At 41.7% G+C, this 14032-nt stretch overlaps 1 pseudogene; it reads left to right on the top strand.

Moving 5' to 3' along the window:
• Window positions 1–3389: 3389 nt before the first annotated feature.
• On the top strand, window positions 3390–5490 carry LOC143776376 (zinc finger BED domain-containing protein 5-like; annotated as a pseudogene).
• The last annotated feature ends 8542 nt before the right edge of the window (window positions 5491–14032 follow it).

The raw sequence follows: 14032 nt of genomic DNA, 5'->3' as shown, positions 1-14032 counted from the left end.
GTCCTATTTTATACTTTTAGGCCATGTTCACACAGTGCGTTTTTTACCGCGGAACCGCAGTGGTTTTGCCGCAGCGGTTCCGCAGCTTTTTTCCATGCAGGGTACAGTACAATGTACCCTATGGAAAACAGGAACCACTGTGCACATGATCCTGAATTTAAAAAAAAAAGCCGCGCTGAATAGCTGCGGGAAAAAAGAAGGAGCATGTCACTTCTTTGCCCGAAACAGCAGCGGTTCTGCACCCATAGACCTCCATTGTGAGGTCAAACCCGCAGTAAAACCCGCAGATCAAAAATATATCTGCGGGTTTTATTGCGGTTTGTGGTGCAGTGCGGGGAAGCGGCCGGAAGTGCTTGGGCGGAGAGACATGGAGGCATACCATCGCATGGGGATCGTGTCGGCCGTTTGATTGATTTGGTATGTGTGTGTGTGTGTGTGTGTGTATGTATGTGTGTGTGTCTGTGTGTGTGTGTGTGCGTGTCCCCATGCGACGCTAGTGCCACCATTGTGCTAAGTCGCCGTATGGGACTACTACTCCCATCCGGTATTAGGATGGGAGAGTTGTCCCTGTGTCCGGCGACTTAGCACAGTTGTAAAGTTACACAAAACACACACAATACACATACATGACACACAGTACAGTACATACAACATATAACACAGAGTATATACTCACCAACAGCACACTTGTAGGCGAAGCCCTCGATCCTCCAGGAAAAAATCCCAAAATAAAAAATCAAATTCATACTCCCTGTCCGCAGAATCCATAAAACGAGTGTCCCACGCCGATCGGCTGCTCTCCGGCGATACACTGCCAGGAGCGAAGCTCCTGGCAGTGTATCGCGTACTGTTCCGGAGTTCAATGGCTCCGGCGTCTCGGTTAACGGCAGTACAGCTGCGTTGAACTTTCCCACGCAGCACTGCCGTTAAGCGAGAGTGCCGGGGTCAATGACCGCCGGTAAACTCGCTCGCGCATGCGCAGTGACACACCGACAGGAACTATGGCTCCTGTCAGTGTGTTGCTGCAGCCGTGGAGAGCAGACATATCTCTGGATGTGTCTGTTCTCCATGGAAGATCTTTGTGGGATACGTGATACGTGGCACTTAAATACGTGGCACTTAAATACGTGATACATGTCACTTAAATATGTGATACGTGGCACTGAAATACGTGGCACTGAAATACGTGATACATGGCACTTAAATACGTGGCACTGAAATACGTGGCACTTAAATACGTGGCACTTAAATACGTGGCACTTAAATACGTGGCACTTAAATACGTGATACGTGGCACTTAAATATGTGGCACTTAAATATGTGGCACTGAAATACGTGGCACTGAAATACGTGGCACTGAAATACGTGATACGTGGCACTTAAATACGTGGCACTTAAATACGTGGCACTTAAATACGTGGCACTTAAATACATGGCACTGAAATACGTGATACGTGGCACTGAAATACGTGGCACTTAAATACGTGGCACTTAAATACGTGATACGTGGCACTTAAATACGTGGCACTTAAATACGTGGCACTGAAATACGTGGCACTTAAATACATGATACGTGTCACTTAAATATGTGATACGTGGCACTTAAATACGTGGCACTTAAATACGTGGCACTGAAATCCGTGATACGTGGCACTTAAATACGTGGCACTGAAATACGTGGCACTGAAATACGTGATACGTGGCACTTAAATACGTGGCACTGAAATACGTGATACGTGGCACTTAAATACGTGGCACTTAAATATGTGGCACTTAAATACGTGGCACTGAAATACGTGATACGTGGCACTTAAATACGTGGCACTGAAATACGTGGCACTGAAATACGTGGCACTGAAATACGTGGCACTTAAATCCGTGATACGTGGCACTGAAATAAGTGGCACTTAAATACGTGGCACTGAAATACGTGGCACTGAAATGCGTGATACGTGGCACTGAAATACGTGGCACTGAAATACGTGGCACTGAAATACGTGGCACTTAAATACGTGGCACTTAAATACGTGATACGTGTCACTTAAATATGTGATACGTGGCACTTAAATATGTGGCACTTAAATACGTGGCACTGAAATACGTGATACGTGGCACTGAAATACGTGGCACTGAAATACGTGGCCCTGAAATACGTGGCCCTGAAATACGTGGCACTGAAATACGTGGCACTTAAATACGTGGCACTTAAATACGTGGCACTTAAATATGTGATACGTGGCACTTAAATACGTGGCACTGAAATACGTGGCACTGAAATACGTGATACGTGGCACTGAAATACGTGGCACTTAGGCTATGTTCACATTTGCGTTGTGCGCCGCAGCGTCGGCGCCGCAACACACAACGCAAACAAAAACGCAGCAAAACGCATGCACAACGCTGCGTTTTGCGCCGCATGCGTCCTTTTTTTTATTGATTTTGGACGCACCAAAAATGCAACTTGCTGCGTCCTCTGCGCCCGGATGCGTGCGCTGCAGTGACGCATGCGGCGCAAAACGCAAGTGCGACGCATGTCCATGCGCCCCCATGTTAAATATAGGGACGCATGACGCATGCGGCGACGCTGCGGCGCCCGACGCTGCGGCGCAGACCGCAAATGTGAACGTAGACTTAAATAGCTGGATAGAGCTGGATCCGCGGGCTGTGATCTGGCCTACGCTCAGCACTCTGCGGAGCGCTGTCATTCAAAACACGTCCACTCATTTTGGTGTTTAGTCCCAAAATGGAGGATGGAAGAAGAAAAGGGTTGGACAAGGAAATGACATAATTTCTTTTTTTTTTTTCCCCCACTGCAGTTAAAGCTTTATTTGTGTGAAACACAGACAATCTGCAGAGAAAACTGCATAAAAAACCGCACTAAAAACCGCATCAAAAAACGCATCAAAAACGCACCTGCGTTTTCTGCCAAGAGCTGCGGTTTTTAGTCCTGAAAAAAAAGGATTGAAATCAGGAACGTGTGAACATACCCTTATGCACTGACTGTGGGCTAGGGGGGAACTGGATGAATCTGGACTCTGGAGGGAGGCTTTCTATGAAAAATGTGCCCAGGAGCTGAGGGATGGAGCTTGCTGACCCAGCTATAGGAAACCTAAAAGAAGTGACAAATGGAGAATTATCCCTGTAATAAGGAAGGATGTCTAATTAAGGGGGGGGACGCTCCACAATCCATAACATCGCATTACGTGTGTCCGGCGCCGGACACACGTAATGCGATGTTATGGATTGTGGAGCTGCCAAGAAGATTATAAAGATGAATTTCTGAGCATTCCTGAGGATGAAGAAGATAAGAAAAGATGTATAAGGATGCTATTCACTGCACCCACAAGGTAATGGCAGCAGCTTCATAGGGTCAAAGTGGGTGACAGGTGCGCTTTAAGCATGTGAATACGGCCCCCTGGTCATAGTAACAGGTGTGTAATAGAAAACAACACAGGGAATAGTAAATAATAGGAAACTTTAACAAGCTCTTTAGACGCGACCATCTTTTATTTTTTTTTTAGGAAACCGTCTCATGACAATGAATCGTGTAGAAAAGAATATTAAGAAAAGAAAATACACTGAGGATTTCTTGCAGTATGGTTTTACCTCCATAATTTCAGCAGGAATTGAGAAACCACAATGTGTTATTTGTACTGAAGTTCTCTCAGCTGAATCTATGAAGCCGAACAAACTAAAACGGCATTTTGATAGCAAGCATCCACTCTTTGCTAGCAAGGATATCAGCTATTTTAGAAGCAAAGCTGATGGACTCAAGAAATCTAGATTTGACACTGGTGGCCAGTACCACAAACACAATGTAGCAGCTGTTGAAGCGTCATATTTGGTGGCACTCAGAATTGCCAGAGCTATGAAACCTCACACCATTGGTGAGGATTTACTGTTGCCAGCTGCAAAAGACATAGTTCGAGTGATAATTGGAAATGAATATGTTCAGAAATTGAATGCGATTTCCTTATCTAATGACACTGTCCGCAGAAGAATAGAGGACATGTCTGCTGATATTCTTGATCAGGTGATCCAGGAAATTAAATCTGCACCACTACCAATATTCAGTATCCAGCTTGACGAATCTACAGACGTGGCAAACTGTGCACAGTTGTTGGTTTACGCAAGGTATATTAATGATGGCGACTTTAAAGATGAGTTTCTTTTTTGCAAACCGCTTGAAACAACAACAACTGCACATGATATTTTTGATGCAGTTGGTTCTTTTCTAAAAGTGCATAACATCTCCTGGGAAAAGGTTTGCGGTGTATGCACAGATGGTGCTCCTGCTATGCTAGGATGTCGCTCAGGATTTCAGCGTTTGGTACAAAATGAATCGCCAAAAGCAATCAGAACACACTGTATGATACATCGCCAAATATTAGCGACTAAGACACTGCCGTAAGATTTACAAGAAGTAATGAAAAGCGTCATAACATGTGTCAATTTTGTTAAGTCGAGCGCCTTACACAGTCGGCTGTTTTGCCAACTGTGCAACGATCTAGATGCGCCAAACAATGCTCTGTTATTTCACACTGAAGTCAGATGGTTGTCAAGAGGAAAAGTTTTAAAACGTGTCTTTGAGCTTCGTGAGGAACTGAAAACGTTTTTTAATCAGAAAGCAAGACCGCAATTCGAAGCATTGTTTAGTGATAAAACTGAGCTGCAGAAAATAGCTTACTTGGTGGACATCTTTGTCATCTTGAATGACTTTAATTTATCACTGCAAGGACCAAATGCAACGTGCCTCGATTTGTCTGAAAAAATGAGATCATTCCAAATGAAACTTCAGCTTTGGAAAGATAAATTGGATAAAAACATTTTTTACATGTTTCCTACATTATCTGCCTTCTTTGAGGAACATGACATTGAGCCAGACAACAAAATTATGATGATATCTTCTGTGAAAGAACATTTGCACATGTTTTCAGAGGAAATTTCATCATACTTTCCTAATCTACCTGACACCCCATTTGCACTTGCCAGAAGTCCATTCACAGTGAAAGTTGAAGATGTTCCGGAGACAGCGCAAGAAGAGTTCATCGACCTAATTAACAATGATGCAGCGAGAACAGATTTCTCTACAATGCCACTGACAAAATTCTGGATTAAGAGTTTACAGTTATATCCTATTCTGTCTGAGACTGTGCTGCGCCTTCTTCTTCCTTTTCCAACAACATATCTTTGCGAAACAGGGTTTTCCAGATTGCTGGTAATCAAGTCTAAATACCGAAGTAGACTTGTTGTGGAAAATGATCTTCGCTGTGCCCTTGCAAAGACTGCCCCAAGAATTTCTGAATTGGTAAGCAAGAAGCAACCACAACCATCTCACTGAATTTGGCAGCATACTGTAGCAAAATATTGCACTGTTGTTTACTGTTATATTTAAACCCATGGTATGCCATGGTGAAATGTTATTTATTGGAATTCGTAATAAATATTTCTCAACATATAATTGTTTTTGTGATTATTTATTATGTTTGATTTGTAGCAATGAGAATACATAATGCATATCAGATATTTACATTCCGAATCATAACTAATAAAATTACAGTTTTAAAGTAGCCACCAAAATTATTTTTTGGGTTGGGGGTCACCGCAACATGAGGAACTGTATTGCGGGGTCACGGCATTAGAAAGGTTGAGAACCACTGCAGTAGAGGCTATTTGCATACTTAAATTCATAGAGAGGCATTGCGTGTCCTATAAGTCTCCTTATGCCAACTTGGTGCTCACCACTAAGAGAAACTTTAACTCAGAAATAAATTACATAATAATTTCATAAGAATGCAGCATAAAATATTATAATCAGAGCTGTCCTAGCTGCAGATCTATTGACTCAGACTTACAGGGGTTGTCCAGTCCAATTTGCAAAGTCTGCAGTCACTATCTGTGACTGCAGACTTATGAATCCCCCGAGCGCACGTACTGTGCACTGCGAGGATTCCCCAGTTTCTGAGCCGGAATCGGAGGGTATGTATACTTTATACATACTCCTGGCCAGAACTCGTCAAGTGGGCATGGTCTCACTCCACACAAGTGTATGGGGCAAGGCCATGCCCACTAGACAGGTTCAGAAACTCTTGGGCCAAGCTCCATGGAAATGAGCTGTACATTATAAAAGATAAAAGCTATCATTGCAGGAGATTGACATAATACATGTAATGATTATTACTTTACATTACTGTTGAAATAATATAACTGATATTCTACACCATTTCCTTGTGAACATTGTTGCAAAGTCCAGTATGAAAATATACAGTACCGGTCAAAAGTGTGGACACACCTGTTCATGCAATAGTTTTCCTTGTTCCTATAGGAATTGTAGATTCCTAATAAAGGCAGCAAAACCTTGAAGGAACACATACAGTAGCAAAGAGTAAAAAAAACAAGTGTAAAATAAACTAATATGAGTGAAACCGTAAATTCGTAAAAGTAGCCAGCTTTTATACTTTGATGACAGCGTTAGGCTACGTTCACATTTGCGTTGTGCGCCGCAGCGTCGGCACCGCAACGCACAACGCAAACAGAAACGCAGCAAAACGCATGCGTCCTTTTTTTCATTGATTTTGGACGCAGCAAAAATGCAACTTGCTGCGTCCTCTGCGCCCAGACGTGGGCGCCGCAGGGACGCATGCGGCGCAAAACGCAAGTGCGACGCATGTCCATGCGCCCCCATGTTAAATATAGGGGCGCATGACGCATGCGGCGACGCTGCGGCGCCCAGCGCTGCGGCGCCGACCGCAAATGTGAACGTAGCCTTACACCTCCTTAGCATTCTCTCGTGCACCTTTATCAGGTGACCACTTGGAATGTCTTTCAAAGAGTTTTGAAGGAGTTCCAAGAGTTGCTCAGCATTTGTTGTCTGCTTTGCCTTCACTCAACTCATGATAAAGATTCTCAAATGGGTTGATAATAGTTGATTGTGGAGGCCGTGTCATCTGACGCAATGCTCCATCCCTCTCCTTTTTTATTTCATAGCCCTTAAGTGCAAACCAAACTGCATGTAATTGCAGAACGCTTTGGTAATCATGTGTGCCTTATTTGGGAATAAATTATCAAGAGTTTCTCCATCACACCTTCCCCTCCATGCTTCACAACACATGTAAAACCATCCAATCCCATTTTCTGTATTTTACAAAAAAAATGGAGGTTAATACCAAAAAATCTCAAATGTTGACTTATTAGACCACAGTACAGATTTCCACTGATCTAATGTTCAGCCCTTGTGTTGTTTGTGGTCCTCAGTAGTGTCTTCTTTGTCACAATTCAACCATAAAGATCTACTACTTGCAGTCTCCTCTGGTCAGTTGATGTTGACAGATGTCTGCTACTTGATAACTGAGCATCATATGTGACAGCTGTTATCTGTGGTGCTGTCACTTTCAGACTGGTAACTCTTATAAATATACTCTGCAGCAGAGGTGATTCTTAGTCTTCATTTCCAAGCCAGTTTCATCAAAGTGATTCATGACTGCACTTCAGGATAACTTCAAGGTTCTAACAATTTTCTAGACTGACTGACCTTTATGTCTTAAAGTAATAATGAACTGTCATTTATCTGTATATATTCTTGCTACCTCTGCTGCACTACTTCTGCAAAACATACCTGATGCTCGCAAACACTTTCTGAAGAAGACCAGTGATTTCACAAATACATTTCATTGAAAGCTGGTGAGAGAATGCCAAGAGGATATGTAAAGCTATCATCAGAGTAAAGGGGGGAGGGTACTTTGAGGAATCTAAACTTTAACATATATTATGGTTTGTTTCACATGCATTTCTTTACTGCTTGCTTGTAAATCTGGAACCTATGTCACAGGGAAACAGAACAGGAATCTGTGTAATTACCTATTAACCTTTCCTAACAAAGCTTTTTATTGAAATGGACCTACCACCCAATTGAAAACTTTATGAAGTAAAAGTCTCTAAATTATATAAAATATCCTGTCAAATTTTGTGACAGAACTTGTAAGAAAGAGAAGTTCAATACTGCTAAGTCAGGGCTCTCTTCTGTCTCACTATACCGCAGCTGTGTGAGACTTTCTGCTTCCTAGCTTGTAGATACGATTGTGTGGAAGTGTACAGCATGTGAACACAGGAAATGCTATTATCTTCATACACAGGGGAGATGCTATTATGCTCATACTAGATATAGTTAAAGGTAAGGTACCGCGTTTGTAGATTATTAATAAATCACTGTAATGTAGCATAACATGCTGCTATAACCAAGTTTTAAATGCATGTGAAACAGATTTCGTGTGTTATATGTGTTTAAAGAAGGAACTGGGGGCTGACATCTTGGTTTCACAGCAGTTCACGACACTAACAGTGTCATTTTACAGCACCCCATGGACATAGGAGATAATAGACCGGCGCTGACCCTATCTTTAACATTGGAGAGGCGTTAGCAGTGAGCTGGGCACGCCTCTGTGGGCTGCACAACTCACTGCTGTAGGTGTGACTAGCAGCCATTTTATTATAGCCCAGTGCTATCTGCCCAGCTCCACTTACTCTCTATCACAGGAGCTCCATTCACTCCATTAAGCTGCATCCACAGCCTGCAGAGAGAGGTGACACCTGTCTCTGCCATACAATGTATCTCTCCCCTCCCTCCACAATGCCTGGCCAGTCACTGCAGACCTGGAGCTCCTTCTTATCTTACTGAGGGATGAGTCACAGACAGCTCTGCACAGACAATGCTGCTCCATACACACCACAGAAACTAACTGTGCTTCTGATGCAGTAACTGCTGGTGATAGCAGATCACAGGGCAGTCACACACAAAATGGCTCTGCCCTGTGATGCTGCTCTTCATTCTGCCCCAGGGATATTAGACCACCCAAAAGGGGAGGGAAATGCTGATGTCAGCAGTTACTGCCCAGATTTTCCAGCTAACTACAAGAAAACTGGTGGCACCTTCCCTTTAAGTAAGTAGAGATGTACTGTAAAATGGATTCATATGTGTTATGGAGTAGCAGGAGAAGCAGAAAGATGAAAACAACAACTGCAATCCTGTCACATATTATGTATGTAATTGTAGACTCAGATTGTAGTTAGAGACTTTTCAGGGCAGTTGATTCCTTCTTTTACAGATTAAACCTTTATAAGCAGTCATGTTCTCCTCTTATATGTTAACTCTCAAGAAGCAGCTGTATCTATCTCTGTTATGTGAGCTGCACTATACACACGGTCATCTTACTACATGACTGATAAATAACAATATTCAGTTTGAGATAATGTATAGGCTCATTTATGAAGAGGAGGTATATTTTTACCTGTTTTGCATTTGATGATTTATTTTTGGCAACTTTATAAGAAAATTAGCTGAATTATTTCTCCCATTGTACTCTATGGACCATTTGCAAAGTAGTTTATCTCTGCATTCAGGAAGCAAATGAACAAAACAATTATACTTGAAGGTATACATAGTCTTAAATATTGGCAGATGGAACAGACAGACGCAATCACGGTTTTACATTAATATTGTTCACCTTGGCTCAACTTTAAGATTTGATAATGACAATTGAAAATGAGAACAGGGGAGTTCTAAACTGAAAACTCTATGTTAAAAAAAGAAAGAATACTGGAAAAATTCCAAACACCGTACAGAGTAATCTACATGAAGTCATAGCCTAAAAGCTAGAATTCTTTTTAGCATTGTCTGGATAGGATAAAAATACAACCAAGTACAAGGTCTACTGCCATATCGATAGCTCTGCGCAAGTATACTGTAAATAGTGTATAAAGAGATTTCTACTAATCACAGTCATTTCACAGTCCTGTAGACCGCAATATTGAGATTTCTTGGCTGTAGAAAATGAAGAGGAATCCGGCAAATAAAACTGTGAAGATAAATACTTTACCTTTTTCAGAGTTTGTGTTTTTACTGAGGCTATACTGCAGTATATTGCAGACCTTTTTTGTTATTTCTCAGGAACTGGGCAGATTTATTAGATGTATTACTGGATGACAAAAGCGACAATACCGATCAAACCAGTGTTACAGAAACTGTGCTGTAAATATACCACATGGATTCTAGCTATAACGCGGCTAAGTAGAATCATTGCACCCTAAAACGTGAAATTTTCTTTTTTATTACATGGGCTTGATATGTCTGTTGTCATTGGGTTCCTAATATGTTTTTCTTATTAAACCTAAAGGATGGTCATCAACACACATGCTGTCCGTAAAGAGGTGGTATAACGAGAAACAATGAACCCACCAGGCAGATACTGATTTTTTATATTTAGATGTGATTTCTGCTGTTTCTTGTATTACTCGTGCATCCTCTTAGCATACATGACAATAGTTAGCATCTATCATTCTGTCACTGGAGAAGGTGGCAGTCCCAGGAAGAGGTAAAAGCCATGTTTCTCAAGACTAAGTAGTTTGAGGTCAAATTTTTGCTAAGTGTACTATTATTTCTTGACCTCTTGCACATAGGTGTGTCTAACATGATTTCAGTATTGGATTGTGCTTCTACGTATTCTTCAAGCTTTGCATGTATGCCTTTCTGCCCATGACTTGCAATGTTACGTTGCATAGGTGCAGTATCTTAATTTCACACAAGACATGGTAGATTGTGTCTTCTATAGTCTAATGTAAATAATATCATAGATGGACAATCAGTGGTGGGGTCACCTGTCTGAGACACATAAAGGTGGTCAAACTCTAATGTGCCTCAATATATTAACCGATCAGGTAACTTCATGCAAAACATCACAGGTTTAGCTCATAAGAAGTTGTAAAGTGCCCTTACTATGCCAGATAAAAAGGAACCATCAACGCCTTGGGTCCTAGTGATAAGGTTCTGCACTAATGTTAAATGTATGTTTATAGCCACTTGGAATCTAAGAAAACAATGAAATCTATGAAAATGAGTTGTTATTTCCATCTTACAATGAGGTTTAATTTACGAACTACATGTCACACACTGAGAATGTCCCTTTCTTTTTATTTTATGGGGAATGAGCAAAGCACAACTTTTTTCCATGAACAGTATTCGAAGGCTTTAATTTGGTGTAGCCTCACTGCTTGCTTCATAGTGTGACATCAACTTGGTCATGTTGGTTTATTTCTTTACAATTTGCCTTAGCCCCAGTGACAGATTGGTACCAGACGGACAGCTGTTCCCCTCTCTCTCTCTGATGTTCGTATAGTTTTGGCAGTTTTTACACATCTCTCCATTTTCGCTCTTCTAATTATGATGTGGAGTTCTATCACGTGCCATAGACTTTTTATTTAAATGTGAAATAGTGATATACTGTAATCTTGTCTTTTTTCCTTTACTATCCATTTTCTTCTATGTAAAAGTTGTAGAAATGATGTTGGTTAATAAAATCTGAAAGAGAAAAAGCTTCATTTATGCGATCTTTATCGTGTGTGTACTTTCTTTTATCTTTTACCAGACCAATAGTTACTAAATTGGTTTCGGAGAAGCACTGTGGGGTCTATAGCAGGATCCTCAGGGTATTGAGAACTGGTTTCTAATGGCAAACATTAGGTTAGGCTACTTTCACACTAGCATCGTTTGTAATACGTCGCAATGCGTCGTTTATGAGAAAAAATGCATCCTGCAAAGTTGTCTGCAGGATGCGTTTTTTACCCATAGACTTTCATTAGCGATGCATTGTGACGTATGGCCACACGTCACAACCGTCGTGCGACGGTTGCGTCGTGTTTTGGCGGACCGTCAGCACAAAAGAACGTTACATGTAACTTTTTTTGCGCGTTGTGTCCGCCATTTTCAAACGCGCATGCGTGGCCGAAACTCCGCCCCCTGCTCCCCGGACATTACAATGGGGCAGCGGAAGAGTCGTAAGACTGCTTCCGCTGCCCATATCGGGCATTACTTACACAATGCACGTCGGCACGTCGGGCCGATGCATAGCGACGGCCCCGTGCCGACGCTAGTGTGAAAGAAGCCTTAAAGAAGAAGACAGCAGTGCTCTAAATTTGTCCTATTTTAAAGTAGCTTTATTTACCAGAAATTTTTAACCAAGTGCTTTATAAAGGCCACGTTTAGAGTGCTGTGGTCTTTTTCTTTGTTTAAGTTCTCCACTGACCCAAATTTTGACTCCTTTTTTGGTTGAAGTACCACAGCAAAAAAGGGCAACAGTATTTACCTGCCCAGATCACAGAACTAATGCAATGTGAGGATGCAGCAAACCAAGTTAATAAAGATGGCGGAAACCCCGGCAAAATATTGATTAGACAACCACTCACAACCTACCATTCATGGAGTGAGTAATTGCTTACTAATAAAACTGCACACAAAAAAAGGCTTAGGCTAGGGCACTAGTCACACACAGGTAGTGCACAGTGTTTGGCTTACAGCATATTAGTAACACCCATACTATTAGATTAGGTGGGCTGCCCAGCACTACATAAGTACACCCCACCAGGCAGACACCCAAGTTTACTAGGCCAATATTGATGGGCTTGGCTGCTCCCTGAATAAAAGCATAACATGCAAAAAATATATGCTATGCATGAAGTATTGCTTGATATTTTAGCAAAAATGCGCATTTCTCTTTCTGTGGCTTTGCTTTTAATTTTAGTGTAGGGACTCACAAGAATGAGGACCCTTGCAAGCTTGTGTATTTTGGTTGTACGTGAGTATATTGTAACCCAGAAGTAATGCATAACAATGATGATAGCAAAGGAGTGTACATAAGGCAAAAGTCAAAGCGACTTGTCCATTATGGAGAGACTTAGTGAATTGAAAGCCGGAATAAGGGATATTGTGCCTGAGAAAACATTATGTAGGGATATTCTTGAAGTTTTGTGAGATGTCCGAGATCAAGGTGCCGATGTGGCTCAACTGGCACGGACAGTGTGCTGACAGTCGGAACAAGTGACAATGGGCAATAAGTCTTTTAGGAAGTCCCACAGGTGGCATCCAAACCATAACTAAAAGACATTTTGTATTTTTAAGTATATGTGGTGAAATATGTATATATATCTATATGTGTGTAGTGACATATGTCTAGGGTTATATGTTTGACTAGTGATAATGTAACATCTGTCCTGAAGGCAAGTCGCACCTAGGTGTTAATAGGTACTTCCTTGGCGACTAGTAGAAATTGTTTCTCCATATCCCACCAGGAGGTCTAGCTAGGGCCAAGAAGCAAGGTAACATTTGGCACCTCCTAGGTCTTGGAGGGGAGATGTAAATTGCGGCCTGAGGTTATCTATTCCTGAGAACGTTTTCACAAATGTCTCAAGAGAAAAATATATATTCATTAGTAGCGCGGCCGTGGCCAATCAAAAAGCCAGTAATTATGATATTAACCTGAGGGGCTGGTCTAGAAACCTGACCTCCAGACCAAAGTTATAAATTTAGGCTGCAGACAGAGAATTGTGTTCACATGATGGGGGTGGCCTGAGAAGCTGGTGTGATCTAATCTACATTCATCCTACCCTCAGGGAGCAGAAAGCAACTACCAGTTAGATAATTTCTGTAAGTTTCTCTTCTTTATTTTATACTGTTTTGCATAAGTTGTGTGTCTTTTTATTATATTTTTATACCTTTTTCTTATTGTAAGCATTGAACCTTTTTATTATTAAAGTATAAAACTTTAACAAGTTGAACCTTGAATGCTCTAAAAGAATCCATAGCCTAAGGTGTGTGAGCCTTATGAGTGATAGACATATTTTATTAGTATTCTTAGTTCCGGGACTCATCGCCCGTGTATTCGATGAGTGGTGGCAGCGTGTATGAGAAGCGGGTGTGTGGCCTGGGTCGGTGTGTGATTTATGCTCCCATTACAGCATAGGACAGAAGTTGAATGCTGGACTGAGAGTGGGGACATAGATTAACCCTTGCAGGCGCAACCCCAAGTCACGTGTGAGAGCAGCCACGTGATGAATAAGTGACACCACGGAGAAGGGGTCCATGACAATTGGTGGCGAGCGGTGGGATAGAATTATTTCTATTAGAGCATTAATGCATGGTTTAAGCAATTATTCCCTGTACTAAAGAATTGGTATCCTTGCGAGGAGTGCCCCAGTTCTTCAAGGT

This window comes from Ranitomeya variabilis, chromosome 5, assembly GCF_051348905.1.
Source record: "Ranitomeya variabilis isolate aRanVar5 chromosome 5, aRanVar5.hap1, whole genome shotgun sequence".
NCBI classification, from domain to species: domain Eukaryota; kingdom Metazoa; phylum Chordata; class Amphibia; order Anura; family Dendrobatidae; genus Ranitomeya; species Ranitomeya variabilis.
The sequence above is the reverse complement of the archived record's forward strand: the minus strand, read 5'-3'. Positions and strand labels throughout refer to the sequence as shown.